This window comes from Salvia miltiorrhiza, chromosome 5 (genome assembly GCF_028751815.1).
Source record: "Salvia miltiorrhiza cultivar Shanhuang (shh) chromosome 5, IMPLAD_Smil_shh, whole genome shotgun sequence".
Classification (NCBI taxonomy): Eukaryota; Viridiplantae; Streptophyta; class Magnoliopsida; order Lamiales; family Lamiaceae; genus Salvia; species Salvia miltiorrhiza.
The window spans coordinates 20,937,651-20,957,997 of NC_080391.1; the positions used below are offsets into that span (position 1 = coordinate 20,937,651).

Sequence of the window (20,347 nt, forward strand, 5' to 3'; positions counted from 1 at the left end):
TTTACTTAATGTAACACCCCATTATCCTCCACTAATATTTTCTTTTCCCTACCACTAATCTTTTTCCCTACCACCACTAATATTTTCTTTTCCCTACCACTAATCTTTTTCCCTACCACTACTCCTACCTTTCCACCACACTACTCCTTTTCCCCCACCACTACAATCTTTCTCCCACTCTCACAACTTTTCTCCCACCATTATCACACTCCATAGAAGCCTTTGAAGCCCCAAGAGAAGTAGCAAAGCAAGGGAGAGTGTGGGAAAACTATAGAGTGAAGGTTGTGCTTCGAGGGTGAGTTTTTCTTTGCTTTTTCTCAACTGAAAATGCTTTATGGCCATGGATTTTTACACATTTGTGTGCTATATTATGTGAGGATATGTTTTATGATTTTGGATGATTATTTTGGTAGAGTTTATTGGGTGAAAAACCGTGCATGAGGTAAGGCAGCGAATCTGCCATAAGCACACTGCTCGGCAGTGTTTTGCAAGGCGATTCCATCCATCCAAACGGTTCCCAAAAATTCCCAAATTAATTGTGTATCATATTTCATATGTTTTCTAAACTTTGGTAAAATTTCAGAAGGTTTGGAGCTCTTATGATTTATTTATGAATTTGTAAACATCACTGCCTATCTGGAATACATTTTTGGTAAACAATCTTTGGGAGGCCATAAGTAAAGTTTCAATCGGTGAAAACCTTTGAAACTTGAATATGTCACTCTAGACTCCCGTATCTTTCTTTTGACATCGGTCTCACCATTTTTGAGTAAGGGAAACAACCGGTATAAATTCTTGAAATCTAGTTCTTATTCCTTGTACCATCCAGTAGATTTTACAAACCTACGACTTTTAGGTGGCAAAGGCCGACTTAAATCTTTGATTCTCAAGCCTATCTTTCTACTGAATATTCACTGACATGTTGGGAACTTACTTGTTCAGTTTTAGAATTTTTGGTGAAGCCTAAAGTGGTTTTTCTGATTTATGTTCTAAATCTGCCAAACTTGAACTCTTTTTGTGCACTGAACTTTAGACAGTCATATCTTCTAAACCATGAATGTTCTTGGAGTAAATCCAACTGTAGAGTGTTATGATCTCTCCCTAGTTTCCAGATTGACCCTTGGGGTTCCCAGTGGAGTTTTGTAAAGGGAGATATGAATTTTTAAAGAAAGCCCACTGACTTGGTTGTAATCTGGAAATCTGAAATTTTCAGATTTTTGCTTGTTAAATACCCATCTTTGAGAGGGCATATCTTGCTCGTTTGAATTTTTTTTCATTCGATTCAAATTGGAGAATGATCCTTGAAATGTCTAGTTTCCAGAATTTCTTTTGGAGCCTCATTTGGAGATCCGAGGCAGATTTGATGTCTGTTGCAAAACAACCTCTTAAGAGCTCAAGTTGTTGAATTATTTTCTATGTATCAAAGTTCATTTTAAAGGATGTTTCATGAAAGATTTAGTATATGTGCGTAACGAGTTTGGGACTATTTATTTTAAATGAGGTCCGTTCTTTTATTTAAATTATGATGGACTTTTAATGAATATTTTTGGGATTAAACTCTTATTTCTTGATTTATATAAATTATTTTTTTAAGGACTTATAAATATGAATTTCGTAGGCCTACTGACCTACTGTGATCGACGGTTTGTCGATGTCTAATAGATTTGACAATTTTATAGCAAGTCCCTACATGAGTCTTGAGTACCCTGGTAAAATTTCAAGCCATTCCAACTTCGTTTGATACTTCTTTAAAATGCAAAACCTAAACTGCACATTACTACCGAGAATTTCAGAGAACAGAGGAAAGAGTCATTCATTTCAGTAGCTTCCTGTGTGATCTAGATTTCCAAATTTTTATGGTATTAACCTTATTGTGTTAACTAGATATCCACCAAAGTTGAGCCCAGTTTGACAACGTTTACTATTTTTCAAAAATCCAAGTTTTCGATTGTTCAAAACTGCCGAACATGGTAGATCGTGGTAAAAACGTCATATCTCTCAAACCACTTGGAGTTTTCGACTCTACTTTTTTTTTATATGAAACTAGACTCGAAGATCTTTCTTTCGGTATGAGTCTCGAGTCCAGGAGATGTCGGAGTCAGAACAGATTAAATTTTGAAGTTGAGTCAGTGTAAAAACAGAGCATGTTTTGATGATGTTTGATTGTGATTCTTATGTGCCTTATGTGTTTGTGTTGCCTATGTGTTTGAATGAGATTAGACGAGGTATGATTGATTTTTGACTGTCTTTAATGTAATGAATTATGGATGCTAGAACCCTAAAACATTAAAAGATACCCTAGGCACGTAGAATTAGACTTTGTCTTATGACAATTTCTTCACGAACTTATCGACTCTTCATCAATGAAGGTCCGGGCGACAGAAAGTGAAGCCGAAGAAGAAACGACTCCACGCCAGCTTTAAGAACAATTGAGGTGGGCATTACTTTTACTATACGTATATAGAGATCCCCTGCGTGTCGTAGGCCTCTTATACGAATATATGCATGAGATGATTTTAACTGTTAATTTCAGTTTATTATTATGCCCAAATGATAAATGACTCTTATGAAATGAAAATGAAATGTTCATGAAATGAAATGAAATGTTTATGAAATGATTGACTGCCAAAAATGTTTATGTTTTTATATGTATCCTATCTGTGTTGGTTCGCCAACTTTAAAGGAAATCCAATTGGGATCCTATGCTAGACAAAGGTCGCTAGCTAGGGTTAACGTGTACACTCATGGAGACCGCGAGTCGCTTGCGACCGGTCTTGGCGTCCGTGGTAAGGAGGCCTCCTTCCCGGCGCGTGACAGAAAGGACAGATATGGATCATATAGACTGAAAATGGGATGCGCATCCACCTTTATGAAAATGAATGAAATGTTTTAGTAAGCGCAGGTCATTCAAGAAAACCCCTGTGTGTTACTGTTGGCAGTTCAATTTATATATGTATGCATGTTGTATTTTCGGCTTATGTCACTGAGTATTTTTATACTCAGCCCTGCATGTATTTCTAAATGTGCAGGTTGAGCAGGCGATGGAATGGATCGGTGTTGAGCGGATTTCCCTTTTGATGTTTATGTAATGAAACCTTGAGTATGCATCTCCATATGCATAACTCACACGTTTTTCCGCTGCAAACACTCTGACTTATTTATCATTTCTACTTGAACTTATTACTACTTCATTTTAATTAACTTTCAGTTGGGGTCTAGTCGTTATGGCAGACTCGTTTGTGAATTACCCAAGTGGTTATATATATATATACCACTAGTTTGTTATTAATGTTGGTTACTTAGTAAATCCCCTTTAATTTCCGTTTCTTATTGTTCATCCCAAGTCATAACCCCGGTTAACCCGTCATTGGGATAGTGGGCTGTGACAGAGTGGTATCAGAGCAGTTCGTTTGCTCTGGCACTAGAAACCTTATTCTAAAAAGCCAAGTCTAGTTTGATTCACTAGACATACGTGGGTTAATACGACACCGCTCAACACTCCATTGCATCGTGCTCAATCAAGGAAAAAGGTAACTGCAGTTACAACGTTTTAAAGATGTTATTATTCTAAACTGTTTCATGAAGATGTTTATGTAAAGAGCATGCTATGATGAAATGTTGAATGTTTTGCCTTTCATGGCATATCATTGCAGTTATGATGATATAATAAGAAGAATGATAGAGAATTGACACATGCTTTCCCCAGAAAACATAGATTGCTATAAGTTGCATGATCACGATTCTAAAAGAACATAGACTGCTGGATTAGTAGGATATCTCTACAATCTAGATTCTTGAAGTGATGATTTAGAAGAATGATAGAGAACTTAGAGCATTTCAGCTTCCACAAGAAAACAATGGTTCTTTTGAATTACAAAATGGAATGAAAAGACATGTACGCGTTGAAGGAAAAGCACGGAATGATGATACAAGATGAATTCAAGGCAAACATTGCATCAAGGGTTTAAGCATAAGTCTCTACGTTCGAATGTTTACACACGATGGAACATCGAATCGACTTATGTTACACGATAGATTATAAAAAGGGCGTGATTTGATTGTTTGCGGGTTATATATATATTTGTGACATACATGGGAAATGGGATCCGAGTCCACTAGAATAGAAGACCTTAAAATAAGTTTAGTTGTCTTAATGAAACTTATGTTTTGTTATGCATAATATGTTCATAACCTTGTACATTTAAGAGTTTTACGTCTACTTACGTATAAGAAGACTCACACTTTCCCTTATCTATTAAAGAGGGTTACGTCCAGGCATATTCCGATAGTTAGGAAAGCTCCGCGTTTGACCCAGCAGAGACTACCCGGGCATATCGGGATTTTAGTATAGCTTTTGATGACGACATAAGAATTGTTATAGCTCAGTATACACGCCTTTGGACTGTTGCCCATGTCTTTGGGACTACAAGTTATATAAGAAAATATGGTTCGACTGTCTGTATGTAGACCTTGGGGAATAAGAGTCTAGTTCAATAGGACTAGAACCTTAAGTTTGAGCTTTAAGCTGCCACTACGAACTCAAGTTTCGTTATGTATAGTATGTCCACGACTTCTCAAGTTCGGGACAATGTTTCCCGTGTGACTGGGAAGTGATGATGTTGGACCTGGCCAGTCCACATGATCCAAATCTCAGTAGACGTCTTTTGGGTTGAAAACCTATATGTTTCAACTTTCGGTTGAAAAGCCAGACGGGTTCTTACTCGAGGTCATTTTGTTCGACCTTGTAGTTAATCATTTCATACCCTCTGGTCATTCTTTTGAATCTCTTGAACAATTTCTACAACACCTTGCTTTGATGTTGTGTTGATTTTGAGCCTTGCAACTCGTGAGTTGTCATAGTAGATTCCCTTTATCGATAAGACTAAGAAGTATTAGTCTACTGACCTAGTATACCACCCAAACTATAGCTTTGTATAGTTGTCTCTCATTGTGTTTAAATTAGTTGAGATTAGTCTTTGTCCTATGAATATTATCGACCATTCATTATGATAGAAATTCAGAATCCAAATTGAGACCGTAATATAGTGTTTGCGTACATGAACGACTTTCTGTGTTGCATTCCAATTGACTGAATTTGCAGATTTTGGTTGAAGGCCAAAAGAAAAGCGATGACTCAAGAAGAGCTGTCAGACTTGTCTTAGAAGATTTTCAGACGGGGGTATATGACAATTATATTTCTAATAGCCGTTATAAGAGGAAAGGAAAAGAAGTGTTTAATCCAAAGCAAAACAAGATGGGATATGACCAAGTATGACCATATTTTCTGCAGCATGTCCGTTAGGCCCCACAGTAGGTGGACATAGAAGAAAAGATGATAGACAAGTTTCACTCCGGCCTAAGGTACTCGACAATTATACTGAGTTTATGAACTCTGAATTGTTCAGCCAAGCTCTGGACGCCGAGGTAGTAGGCCCGAGATTTGCCCGACCCAAACTCAACTCAGGAAGCAAATGATCAAGGACGAAGGCAAGACTACTATGATAGTCGAAATGGCAAGAGGCCTTGGTAGGAAACATAGTGCCCAAAGGCAAGGACAAGGACATCAAACAAACATAGGACCTGCTAAGGATAAGTAGGGCCAGCCTGGGGTACCTCCATGGCCGAAGTTTTCCAAGTCATATTATGATATATGTTTGGATGATAGTAATACATGTTTTAAATATGGTCAGAAGGGCCATTTTGCTAAAGATTTCCAAGCGAGGCCACAAGGAGGGATGTGAAGATCAAATCAACCGGGTCAAGCACAACCATTTAGGGTCATTCTAGGCCAACAACTACTCTATCCACCACAACCCCCTTAAGTTAGAACCTATGCCCCGCACAAGAATAAATAAGGAAGCAAACAAGGAAACCTAATAAGTATGGGCACGCTACTCAACACACCTGTTATACTTCTGTTCGATACGGGTGCCTCGCATTCTTTCTCTGCAAGTGCATGTGCAAATACCCTAAAACTCATACCTGAAAAGGGCTAATCTGGACATGAGAAATTCTTTACCCATAGGAGGGGCGACGATAGAAACACATGCTTACTCAAACCAAGAGGTAAACATAGGATCATTTAAGGTCATAGTAAACAACTTGCAGTTTATACAATATAGGACATTGATGTAATCCTAGGGATTGACTGGTTAGCTAAGAACTACGCCACAGTTTTATGCAAGGAGCGGAAGATTGCTTTTAACTTTTCGGGGATGGATGCTTTGAGATAAACCTGGGGAACAGGATACCAATTATTTCAGCCTTACAAGCGAGGAAGATGATGAACAAGATAGACTGCCAAGCTTTCCTGGTATACCTGATCGGAGGAGTTGAGACCAAAGGGATAATTGAAGACGTAGAGATTGTACGGGAATTCTGAGATATTTTTCAAAAAATTTACCAGGGCTGCCACTCGATAGACAAGTAGAATTTACCATCGATTTTGAACCAGGATCAGCACCGGTATCCAAGGCACCTTATAGGATGGCTCCAAGGGAATTGGAGGAGCTAAAGATCCAATTACAGGAATTATTGGACCTAGGTTTTATCAAACCTAGTGTATCCCATGGAAAGCGCCTGTGTTATTTGTCAAGAAGAAGGAAGGCACCTTGAGGATTATTTATTCGACCAACTCAAAGGCGTGAGTGTAATCTTTAAGATCGATTTGAAGTTTGGGTATCATCAGTTAAAAGTTAGACATGAAGATATACCCAAAACGGCTTTCCGAATAAGATATGATCACTACGAATACGTAGTTGTGCCGTTCGGATTAATAAACGCGCCAGTGGTGTTCATGGACCTCATGAACAGAGCATTCTATCCTTACTTGGATAAGTCCATCTTGGTATTCAAAGACGATATCCTTATCTACTCCAAGATTAAGAAGAATATAAGAAACATTGAGAATCGCGTTGCAAACACTAAGGGGTGAATGTCTTTATATCAAATTCACTAAATGTGAGATTTGACTTAAGGTCAGAAGGTATCAAGGTTGAAGCAGTACAAGGATGGAGGTCACCAACAACTCCAAATGAGATAAGAAGTTTCTTAGGATTAACTGGCTACTATCGAAGATTCATTGAAGGATTTTCAAAAATAGCAAGACCAATGACGCAGTTACTTGGGAAAGGAATCAAGTATACTTGGACTGATGAGTGCGAGAGAAGTTTTCAGCAGCTCAAGGACATGTTAACTACTGCACCAGTGCTAGCAGTTCCAGAACCAGACAGGGAATATGTGATCTACACGGATGCGTCGAAAAATGGACTAGGTTGTGTGTTAATGCAAGAGGGAAAGGTGATAGCATATACATCGCGATAACTTAGACCACATGAACTGAATTATCCAACCCATGATTTAGAATTAGCTGCAGTGGTGCATGCACTGAAAATATGGAGACATCACCTATACGGAGTTAGGTGTGAGATATTCACCGATCATAAAAGCTTGAAATATTTTTTTTCAAGCAAAGGGATCTGAACATGAGACAAAGAATATGGCTCGAACTAGTAAAGGATTATGATTGTGGTATTAACTACCACCCAGGCAAGGCCAATGTAGTAGCCGATGCATTGAGTCCTAAAGTCTCGTCTAAGTTAGGATACTTTCTCACGAGGGAAGATGAACTCATTAAAAACTTTGACAAGATGAGGATAGAAGTGATTAAACCACCTAATACAATAGCGAGTGTTATTGCGACAATACCCAGTATGAGAAAAATGGTGGTAGAAGCAAAAAGGAAGGACGAAAAGATGGAGAAGCTACGAGGAAGAATAAGGAACTTAAGAATCAGATAATGCTATCTTCTTTGAAGGGAAGATATGCATGTCCATGACAATGAACTTAAGAATAAGATAAAGCCATGGCACCCATATACTGTCACCAAGAAGTACTAAGATGTATTAAGATCTAGAAAAATTCTAGTTAGGAGGCATGAAACGAGATGTAACCTCATTTGTTGAAATATGTCTTGCGTGCTAGCAAGTGAAGGTTTTACAACATATCATATTGTTACTTTGAGTCTTAGAGCTCATAAAGTCAAGCTTAATGTCGTGTTTGGGACAAACTGAGCCCTTAACGAACCAATGAATTTCGTTGTCGAGATGGATTTTTTTCGAATCCATCATACTTAAGCAAAGGTTGTCACGAAAGGGGGCAGTCAATGCCCACATGACTCGAGATTCCTTCGATGAATGAATAAAAGTTTATAACGGCGTTTTAGGCAGACTGCCTACATGCTCGAAATGGTTGGTCTCCTTACAAACTGTTTAAGTTGCCTTAAGAATGCTCTAGAGATATTAGTCATTATAGTTCCGCTTAAACGACATAGAAATTACTAATAAGGTATGTTGAGGACGACCGAGCTAAACCGGGGTGAAAGCTGAGAACATGTTTTTGCCACTCATTGTGAGACATATAATACCAGTTATCAATTGACTATCGATAAATTGGCAAATGAGGCGTTATACCTGGGGAAATATAGATCACCACTTTGTTGGGATGAAATGGCGATATGATTGAGATCGTCCGTCAAATCAGAAAAAGGAATCAAGGAGGCCCAGGATAGACAGAAGTCATATGCTGACAAACGCCGAAAGGACCTATAGTTTGAGGATGTAAAGAAAGTTTTTCTGAAGGTTTCTCCATCAAGAGGAATCGTTAGATTCGGTGTAAAGGGTAAACCTAAACCCCGTTTTATAGGCTCATACGAGATTGTAGAAAGGATAGACCCAATAACTTACTGGTTGGCGTTAGCGCTAAGCTTTGAGAATGTGCGTAATGTATCCCATGTGTCGCAAATAGAGAAGTATGTTTACGATTCAAAGCATATGATCCATAAGAACAACATTATTATTAGTCAATATTTGAGTTACGAAGGAATATCCAAATCTATCTTAGATCGGGAAGTTCAGGTACTAAGGACTAAGTCAATACCGATAGTAAGGGACCTATGAATATATCATGGTCAATAATAGACTACCGTCTAACAGGAAAGTGAAGTACTCAGAGTTATTTTCTGAGGTACAAATTTCGGGACGAAATTTATGTTAAGGGGGATAGTATGTAATGCCCCGACTTTTTATTAAGGATTATAGACTTTTAATTATTGATTTAAGGATTTCTTATGGTAATTAGGGTTCAGCATCCATTAATAAAATACGGACTTATGTGAATTTGATGATTACATACGTGATAATTTATTTTTATTTTTATTTCAACGGATGATGCACTCAAAATATATTTTGAGTCCATTAAGAGAATGATGGAGCTCAAAGATTTATTTTGAGTTTTCAAATCGAAAAAAAAAATTATGTATTTATTTATTTTTACCGAGAACTTTAGGAATGATGAGTTATAAAAATTTTCCATCAATATTTTTCTCAAATTATTTTCCTATGATGTATTTATAAATTGAGAGAGAGCACTAATGTTAGTGCTATTTATTCTAATTTTGATCACAAGAGTTTTATGCTCTAGCATTTTATCAATTGATGATTAGTCTTACATATATATATATTTTTTTTTACACATGGGTTATTACTACACCACATTTTTATATTTACTTAATGTAACACCCCATTATCCTCCACTAATATTTTCTTTTCCCTACCACTAATCTTTTTCCCTACCACCACTAATATTTTCTTTTCCCTACCACTAATCTTTTTCCCTACCACTACTCCTACCTTTCCACCACACTACTCCTTTTCCCCCACCACTACAATCTTTCTCCCACTCTCACAACTTTTCTCCCACCATTATCACACTCCATAGAAGCCTTTGAAGCCCCAAGAGAAGTAGCAAAGCAAGGGAGAGTGTGGGAAAACTATAGAGTGAAGGTTGTGCTTCGAGGGTGAGTTTTTCTTTGCTTTTTCTCAACTGAAAATGCTTTATGGCCATGGATTTTTACACATTTGTGTGCTATATTATGTGAGGATATGTTTTATGATTTTGGATGATTATTTTGGTAGAGTTTATTGGGTGAAAAACCGTGCATGAGGTAAGGCAGCGAATCTGCCATAAGCACACTGCTCGGCAGTGTTTTGCAAGGCGATTCCATCCATCCAAACGGTTCCCAAAAATTCCCAAATTAATTGTGTATCATATTTCATATGTTTTCTAAACTTTGGTAAAATTTCAGAAGGTTTGGAGCTCTTATGATTTATTTATGAATTTGTAAACATCACTGCCTATCTGGAATACATTTTTGGTAAACAATCTTTGGGAGGCCATAAGTAAAGTTTCAATCGGTGAAAACCTTTGAAACTTGAATATGTCACTCTAGACTCCCGTATCTTTCTTTTGACATCGGTCTCACCATTTTTGAGTAAGGGAAACAACCGGTATAAATTCTTGAAATCTAGTTCTTATTCCTTGTACCATCCAGTAGATTTTACAAACCTACGACTTTTAGGTGGCAAAGGCCGACTTAAATCTTTGATTCTCAAGCCTATCTTTCTACTGAATATTCACTGACATGTTGGGAACTTACTTGTTCAGTTTTAGAATTTTTGGTGAAGCCTAAAGTGGTTTTTCTGATTTATGTTCTAAATCTGCCAAACTTGAACTCTTTTTGTGCACTGAACTTTAGACAGTCATATCTTCTAAACCATGAATGTTCTTGGAGTAAATCCAACTGTAGAGTGTTATGATCTCTCCCTAGTTTCCAGATTGACCCTTGGGGTTCCCAGTGGAGTTTTGTAAAGGGAGATATGAATTTTTAAAGAAAGCCCACTGACTTGGTTGTAATCTGGAAATCTGAAATTTTCAGATTTTTGCTTGTTAAATACCCATCTTTGAGAGGGCATATCTTGCTCGTTTGAATTTTTTTTCATTCGATTCAAATTGGAGAATGATCCTTGAAATGTCTAGTTTCCAGAATTTCTTTTGGAGCCTCATTTGGAGATCCGAGGCAGATTTGATGTCTGTTGCAAAACAACCTCTTAAGAGCTCAAGTTGTTGAATTATTTTCTATGTATCAAAGTTCATTTTAAAGGATGTTTCATGAAAGATTTAGTATATGTGCGTAACGAGTTTGGGACTATTTATTTTAAATGAGGTCCGTTCTTTTATTTAAATTATGATGGACTTTTAATGAATATTTTTGGGATTAAACTCTTATTTCTTGATTTATATAAATTATTTTTTTAAGGACTTATAAATATGAATTTCGTAGGCCTACTGACCTACTGTGATCGACGGTTTGTCGATGTCTAATAGATTTGACAATTTTATAGCAAGTCCCTACATGAGTCTTGAGTACCCTGGTAAAATTTCAAGCCATTCCAACTTCGTTTGATACTTCTTTAAAATGCAAAACCTAAACTGCACATTACTACCGAGAATTTCAGAGAACAGAGGAAAGAGTCATTCATTTCAGTAGCTTCCTGTGTGATCTAGATTTCCAAATTTTTATGGTATTAACCTTATTGTGTTAACTAGATATCCACCAAAGTTGAGCCCAGTTTGACAACGTTTACTATTTTTCAAAAATCCAAGTTTTCGATTGTTCAAAACTGCCGAACATGGTAGATCGTGGTAAAAACGTCATATCTCTCAAACCACTTGGAGTTTTCGACTCTACTTTTTTTTTATATGAAACTAGACTCGAAGATCTTTCTTTCGGTATGAGTCTCGAGTCCAGGAGATGTCGGAGTCAGAACAGATTAAATTTTGAAGTTGAGTCAGTGTAAAAACAGAGCATGTTTTGATGATGTTTGATTGTGATTCTTATGTGCCTTATGTGTTTGTGTTGCCTATGTGTTTGAATGAGATTAGACGAGGTATGATTGATTTTTGACTGTCTTTAATGTAATGAATTATGGATGCTAGAACCCTAAAACATTAAAAGATACCCTAGGCACGTAGAATTAGACTTTGTCTTATGACAATTTCTTCACGAACTTATCGACTCTTCATCAATGAAGGTCCGGGCGACAGAAAGTGAAGCCGAAGAAGAAACGACTCCACGCCAGCTTTAAGAACAATTGAGGTGGGCATTACTTTTACTATACGTATATAGAGATCCCCTGCGTGTCGTAGGCCTCTTATACGAATATATGCATGAGATGATTTTAACTGTTAATTTCAGTTTATTATTATGTCCAAATGATAAATGACTCTTATGAAATGAAAATGAAATGTTCATGAAATGAAATGAAATGTTTATGAAATGATTGACTGCCAAAAATGTTTATGTTTTTATATGTATCCTATCTGTGTTGGTTCGCCAACTTTAAAGGAAATCCAATTGGGATCCTATGCTAGACAAAGGTCGCTAGCTAGGGTTAACGTGTACACTCATGGAGACCGCGAGTCGCTTGCGACCGGTCTTGGCGTCCGTGGTAAGGAGGCCTCCTTCCCGGCGCGTGACAGAAAGGACAGATATGGATCATATAGACTGAAAATGGGATGCGCATCCACCTTTATGAAAATGAATGAAATGTTTTAGTAAGCGCAGGTCATTCAAGAAAACCCCTGTGTGTTACTGTTGGCAGTTCAATTTATATATGTATGCATGTTGTATTTTCGGCTTATGTCACTGAGTATTTTTATACTCAGCCCTGCATGTATTTCTAAATGTGCAGGTTGAGCAGGCGATGGAATGGATCGGTGTTGAGCGGATTTCCCTTTTGATGTTTATGTAATGAAACCTTGAGTATGCATCTCCATATGCATAACTCACACGTTTTTCCGCTGCAAACACTCTGACTTATTTATCATTTCTACTTGAACTTATTACTACTTCATTTTAATTAACTTTCAGTTGGGGTCTAGTCGTTATGGCAGACTCGTTTGTGAATTACCCAAGTGGTTATATATATATATACCACTAGTTTGTTATTAATGTTGGTTACTTAGTAAATCCCCTTTAATTTCCGTTTCTTATTGTTCATCCCAAGTCATAACCCCGGTTAACCCGTCATTGGGATAGTGGGCTGTGACACTAATATATAATTAAATAAGCAATTTGCACATAGACGGGACGCACTATCCACGCATAAGTGGAAAAACTATCCGCACGCAAGAGAAATTGAACCCAAAATCTCTCACAAATGAGAGTCTTTGAGTCGGTCAATTTTAGCACTTGAGCTAAGCTTTATCGACAATACTTGTATAAATTTTAATCCGTAGATATAAAGTGTTTTTATAGCATTGTTTTACTAGACTTGGATGCCTATTATAGGCTAGCTGTGATTAATAAATGATGCTTTAAACAACTCAAAACTAAATAAATAAATAGATATGCTCCTGGCTTTAATAAATCTACCGTGTAACTTAGGCAATGTTTGGCTAATATTCACAATGTTTGACTATTATTCATTTTTCTGGTTTATATGACTAATAATACAGAGAGCCTTTTTTTTTTTCTTTGAGGTAGCTTATTAAATAGTAGAATATTTTCTTTCATATCATCATTTTATATATAGAATAGATTGAATAGACAGACATCTCATATAATCGATACATTGACTAATTATTGTTGTACAGTTATTTACTAATGTACGCTAATGACTCAAATCAAGTTAATTGAACAAATTATGTTGACTAATTAGATTAATTAATTATTGGCAATGTTAATAATATCATTACCAATATATTAAAATCACTTGAATTAAACCTCAATTTTGAATAATGAAATATTATTAATATTTGGTAACATTCAACGTGATGTTTACCAAGTTAAACAAGTTATATGTAATCTCGAAATTTACCAAATAAGTAAATGAATAAAACTCTCGTTTTTACCTTTGGTAGGGAATAAATGGATGGAATTGGCTTTAAGGAGTACGATCGGCATCTGATTTAAATGGTCTTTGGCTGAGCTTATAAGCTCGTTCAAAGTATTTGGTAAAATAAGCTCTTAAAGAGCTTATAAACTGTAAAAATAAGTTCTAAAAGCTTATAAGTTTTCAAAAAAATAAATTTATCTACCACAACTTATTTTCTCATTATGTTATAATCAATACTCATTTTATAAAATTAACTCAATTATAATTTTTTATTGTCATCATATATCATTTTAATTTAATCTATTTTCGATTTTCTCTCTCTGGTTATAAGCTCAATTATTCAAACATTTTAACAACTTATAAGATCTTAAGAAATTATATGTTATTTCTTAAGATCTTATAATTTCTTAAGAAATAACATGTATAGTTTTTTTAAGATCTTATAAGTTGTCAAAATATTTGAATAATTGAGCTTATAAATTACATGTTATAGCCAATGAGGCCTAACTCAAGTGGCAAAGCTGAGAAACCCAAAGACTCTCATTTATGAGAGGTATTGGGTTCAATCCCGTCTGCGTGCGAGTAGTTTTCCCACTTTTGTGTAGGTAGTGTTTCCCACCTTTATGTGGTGTAGAGGTCCCACCTGCGTGCGGGTTGCTTATTTGATTTTATATTAGATACTTATTGTAATTCTAAAAAAAATACTACATGTTACAAACTTTTGAAATATCTTATAAACTCCAGAAGCTTATAAGCTCTACAAAATAAGTTTAGTCAAACATCCTCTTATTAGCTGATTTGGGCCATTGATTACTTTAGACTGCATTTCTACGCCTCGCTATTTTCTTGTGCTGATTAGGATGGATCAACTGGGCTATCATAACTTTAGGTTCAGATTTCATGATGATAGTTAGTTTGCTTTGGTTTGTCTCCGTTTTTATTTACTGATTGAGGGTCTGCCTAACCCCTCTCCCTTTGGGTGTTTTGTTTTAAAAAAAAGTTGAATATTCTAAGAAAGACAAGAGAAACTATTAATTATTTTTTTTTTATAGGAAACCATATTTTCCTACCTAATCTATATGTTTTTTGAATCAATCTAAAAAGAATAATAATTGTTCATGAGTTATTTTAGTATAGCAAATTGACATAGCCGGTTGACGCTTGAGAGTTGAGGGCACTCAGGACTGAGGCCGCCTCAAGCCCTTGAAAAAATTGACTACTTATGTGGAGTATTTCTTTTGTCCATAAAAAATTTGTTTTAATTTTCACACATTCTTGGTAAATTAAGTAATTTATGCATAATTGTTCTATTTTATCTTTATTTATTACTGCACATATCAATTTCATAAACATTTAATAAAGTTATTTTAGTAAAAGAATGCTTTAATATAATTTTAGTTAAGAAATTGGACTAAGTTTTGGATATTTAAACTTCAAATTACTCTTCAAATTCTAGAGGTTCAGGTTTAGATGATGGATTCAGGTTGCAAAAATGCAATGTAAAGAAGCCAAAAATGAATGAATATGGGTGTGAGTTAATTCTACCCAAATTAAAGAATGAATGAGTATTCATATTTTCATATACATTACGACTTACGACAGCCAATATTTTCTGGGCTATTGCTATTCAAGTATATACTTGTAACTAAATCTATACACATGAATATGATTTTTAATTAATGCAATTAACCATAAAACAAAATATTCTATTTACTTTTTGAAATTGGTAAAATGAATAAAAAAAGAAAGAAATTGGTAAAATGAAAAAATGAAAAGAAAAAAGAAAAGAGGAGGACAAAACATAACCTATATATAGAATTGATATAAACAATACCAACTATCCAAAAAAAAAATTAACTTGGGACTATTGCCCCCGAAATCCCATATATTATACTTCCTTCGTCCCATTAATAATGATATATTCCATAAAATAAATTACTTTCTCTCAAAAAAAAGTTGTGGGCTCCACCACTTTATATTATTTTATCCTTAAATCACTCATCTTCTTAATAACATGTCCAAAAGTAATGAATCATTATCAATGAAATGGAGGAAGTATCTTCAAGCTACACACTTTACTATATGTTCAGTCCTCCTTATCAACTAATCTTGGATCACCCCGTAAATTAACTATGCTGTAGTGCTCACGTAAATCCTCATTTTTACGTGGCAATAATGCGAGGATGTATTAATAATGAAGCTAAGATGTTGAATAAACATATCAATTAAGAAATTAATAGCGCCGTCTAATGGCAATGTGCAATGAAAATTATAAACTTTTGGCGGTAAAAGTGAAGGGGGTGGACCACAGAATCAATTAGTTGGATAGTTAGTGGGCTAATGATTGTAGTTAGTGATAATTTTAATCCCGTGCTCGCCTCCACGCCTGGATAAATGATGATCATCATATGCTTTATTCACAAATCATTCATTTCACTTTTCGGATGTGACACACTAACCCATCAATTGTTCTTTAATTTTAATTGTGTGTGTGTTTTTTTTTTTTCTTTAATCCACTGTGATCAATTGAATTCGTTTAATTATTCATTGAGTTGTGGCCGTGAGAACTTAATTCGAATTCTTTTAATTACTCTCTATCCAAAAACTTAAACTTTAATTCAATCCAATTGAATCTTCAATTGAGGTGGACTCCTGTCAGGTCGTCCACACAGTGCACATAGATTTGATATTTTCACATTCCTATAATTGTCACTTTTTTAAAAGATAATTGTCATTTTTGAGGTAGAAGGTAAAAGAATACTTGTCATTTTTATTTACCATATTATACGGATATCCTCATATGAGTCTCTGTCTTTTTAATTAAAATTTATTAACCATCAATTAAATTTTTGTCTCTCTTTTTCGTGATAAATTTATAACCCAAGAAAACACATTCTAAGAAAATCCATTCAAATTATATTTTGATATGTAACTGCAAACAAAATGAAATAATGTACACGTTGAGGTATGGAATATGTTCACTACAAAATATGCATACACATGTACTGAAGTTTGTTTGACAGAGGAATTTTTTAATTAACCAATTACATTTTTTCTCAAAAAAGGGATAAAAAGTAGCGGCTCCTGATAACACTCATGTTTCCATGGTTTTTAATGTTATTATGATGTTAATTTTATAGGAAATTGAGTGTTGGATGATTGTTTTGTGCTTAATTTGCTTTATCTTGTGAAACATGAATCTTACTCGAACTTTGAAGGAATTTGCAGATTTATTGAGTTCGAATTTGGAACAATGTCGTGAAATAAAAGTTGTAGATCATCTCGATACGAGTTCGTGAGTGCAAACGGATCGCAAATCCGAGTTCGGACGAGAAAGTTATGGCCGAAACGAAAACATCGCGCGCAGCAGTCAGAACCCGGCGGTCAAACACCGTTGACCACCGCCCGAAGAAGGATTTCCGGCGACCTGACCGGCGACCGCCGCCTGGGTCGCCGGATCTTCTGGAACGTTGGAAAAGACGCGGCGATCGCCGCCAGATGAAGGATTTTTGTGCTTGGGCCGGCGACCGCCGGATGGGTCGCCGGGCAGGTCGCCGGCTACCCGGATTTTTCAGTTTTGCGCGTTTTTGGAGTTCTTCTGGGTTTCAAACACTGTATTTTACCTTGACACTATAAATAGGTCTTCTTTTGACCTATCTAGGGTTCCTTTTTCAGTTCCCAACTTTATTTTCTCAGTTTCATAGCTTTAGATTATTATTGCTTTCCAGTTTTTACAGCTTGGATTGGATTTCCATAAGATTGAAGATTCAAGCCGCTACAATTGTTTTATTCAGAGTTTTATTTAATTCAGTTCTTTCAATTGCTTTCTTATTAATTATGTTTATGTTTTATTTTATTATGTCTGGCTAGTTTCCTTTAGCTGATTCTAGGGTTTGTAAATAGTTGATTGAATTTATGTGATTTATTTGTTAATACCTTTGTGCCTTCCAGTTTATGATTCATAATTCCTGGTGCTTAATTTCTTGTGAATTATCTGATCAATAGTTTGCATGTTTAGCTATTCGGTTTGAGACCTAGCGGAGATAACTGTTTAGCGGATTCAGGAATGTATGATATGATTTTAACCTTGAGACCTAGCGGAGATAGGTGGATCATAGGGAGCTATTCTTAGGAGCTATTGGGAGTTAGTAGATTTTCTTGAGACCTAACGGAGATAGATAATTTACTAATCTACGATCGTTGCTGCTCTAGCGAGAGTAATTGATTAATTAAGTGATCTTTCATCATAGCTGGATTAAACTGGTACATAGGATTAATAGATTAATTGCATAGATTTAGTTAATGAATTTACTACCCTAGGATCAGTTGCTTTTTAATATTCGAATTTTCCTACGTGCTTTTAATTATTGCTAGTTGCGTTTTAGTTTAAGTATTTAAATCTCTTTCAATTTCGTTTTACTTGCATACTGTGAGAGTCTGTGTAGGAAATAGATAGAGTCATTTCGTTTTACAGTCCCTGTGGATACGATATCCGATTGCTGTTTATACTACGATTACACCGTGTTAGTTGCGGTATTTTTGTTGCTAATAAAATAGTGATCAACTTTTTGGCGCCGTTGCCGGGGACTGTTTAGATTTTACTTTAATATTTCCAATAGGACTTAATAGTACTGCAAGATTTATTTGTTTTTATTTTTATTTTCTGGCTTTTATAAGTTGTGTTTCTGTAGGTTGCATATGAACACACGATCTCACGAGACTCCTCTCTTTGAGTTGAATCCTGAAATCAACAAGACCTTGCGCAATCTAAAGAAGCAAAACGACCAAGTTGAGACAAGAATGATGGCTTCTCCAGAGCAAATCCAAATCCAAGCTCTGCAAGAGCAATTGAAGAAGCTGCTTGATGCACAGGAGACAAGAGAGGCTCAGAAACAACCAGCTATCAATGAAGCGTTCATACCGCAGTATGTGTATCAGGAGCCGCCAAGAGTGAACGTCAACAATTTTGAGCTGAAAACGGGTTTGATCACGATGGTCCAACAGAGCCAATATGGTGGACAAGCGATCGAGGACCCTAATGCGCATCTGGCGCATTTCCTGGAGTTGTGTAGCACGGTAAAGATGAATGGTGTCCCTGATGACATTATCCGTCTTCGTCTTTTTCCCTTCTCACTGCGGGACAAGGCGAAGTCGTGGTATCATACGCTGCAACTGGGAGACAATGTTGTGTGGGAGGACTTAGCTCATGCGTTCCTACGCAAGTTTCATCCGCCTGGCCTTACGTTGAAATTGAAGATGGACATCGTGCAGTTTCAACAGTACGAGGGAGAGAAGCTAGCGGAGACGTGGGAGCGATACCAGGAGAAGCTCAGAAAGTGCCCAGGCCATGGTTTTGATGAAGGTACGCTAGTGATCATGTTCTACAATGCCTGCGGGGAGCGTACAAGGATGCATATGGATACAGCTGCAGGTGGCTCTCTACTCCAGAAAAGCAGCTCTGACGCATGGAGCATTATTGATAGCATGGCTTCTACAAGCTACCAATGGCCATCTGAGCGTATGCAATTGAAGAAGGTTGCAGCTGCGTCCACTTCTGATCCTATGGCAGCTATGGTTACTCAACAGGCAGCGATGGCTACACAGCTGGCAGAGCTGACTGCAAAAATTGGTGAATTGAATGCTGGACGTCATGAGCAAGCTGTGATAGACCCATCAGGCTTGGGAAACGTCAATTATATCAATGACAGAAATTATGGGAATTTTCAGCAAGGACAGCCAGGGATGTATAACAGAGGTCAGCCATATCAGCAGGGTCAGCAGCAGTTTCAGCCAGGAGCACGTCCGCACCCAAATCTTTCCTATGGAAACCCAAACAATGCTGTGCAACCTCCACCAGGATTTTCTGTTTCTAGTGGGGGAGTCATCAATGAGCCAAAGAAGGATTCGATGGAGGACATGATGAAGCAGATGCTCATGAAGATGACTGGGATGGAGGTGAATGTTGGAAATAAAATCTCTAACATGGAGAATAATTTCTCAGCATTATCTAAGCAGGTACAGATGTTAGAGAATCAAGTTGGTCAGATTGCCAACCAAGCGGCGGCGCAGCACAAGCCGGGCCAATTCCCAAGCAACACTACTGTCAATCCTAAGGGCCAATGCAATGCTATTTTTGATGGCACTTTGTCTACAAAAGAGATGAGGATGAGCAAGGAGCATGAATCTCTGATTGAGGAACCACACAAGGCTCCTATTCCACTTAGGGAATACATCCCAAAGGCTCCATTTCCCCGTAGGCTGATGAAAAGAGAGGTGCTTGAAGAGCAATATGCTGTGAAGCCGAGCAAAAATGTGGATGCCAAGGAAATCAAGCTGGAGGTCTCCAATTGCAAGAATGAGAAAGAAATTGCCAATCCCGAGGAGACAGAGCATAGACGCATAGTGGATGAGCTAGAGAGGCTACTCGAAGAATCGAACCGGCGTGCACAGCCTCAAACTCTCTCAAAATTGCAGGATCCCAAGGAAAAAGAAGAAAATATAGTTGTTCACACCAAGAAGATGGGTGATGAGGATAAGAAAATCCCGCAGGCGACAGCTGTGGGCACTGAGCTGCCAATGAAGCTACTATCGAAGAAGAAAGATCCGGGTAG

The 20,347-nt window shown here is 36.7% G+C and overlaps 2 long non-coding RNA genes across 2 annotated transcripts; both read left to right on the top strand.

The window, feature by feature from the left end:
- Positions 1-151: 151 nt before the first annotated feature.
- Positions 152-3,289, top strand: LOC130986661 (uncharacterized). The gene is made up of 3 exons (XR_009089336.1): positions 152-295; positions 2,370-2,434; positions 3,030-3,289. It is a non-coding gene; the product is annotated as an uncharacterized LOC130986661 (long non-coding RNA).
- Positions 3,290-9,703: 6,414 nt separating this feature from the next.
- Positions 9,704-12,882, top strand: LOC130986662 (uncharacterized). Its single transcript, XR_009089337.1, has 3 exons — positions 9,704-9,856; positions 11,931-11,995; positions 12,591-12,882. It is a non-coding gene; the product is annotated as an uncharacterized LOC130986662 (long non-coding RNA).
- Positions 12,883-20,347: the final 7,465 nt, after the last annotated feature.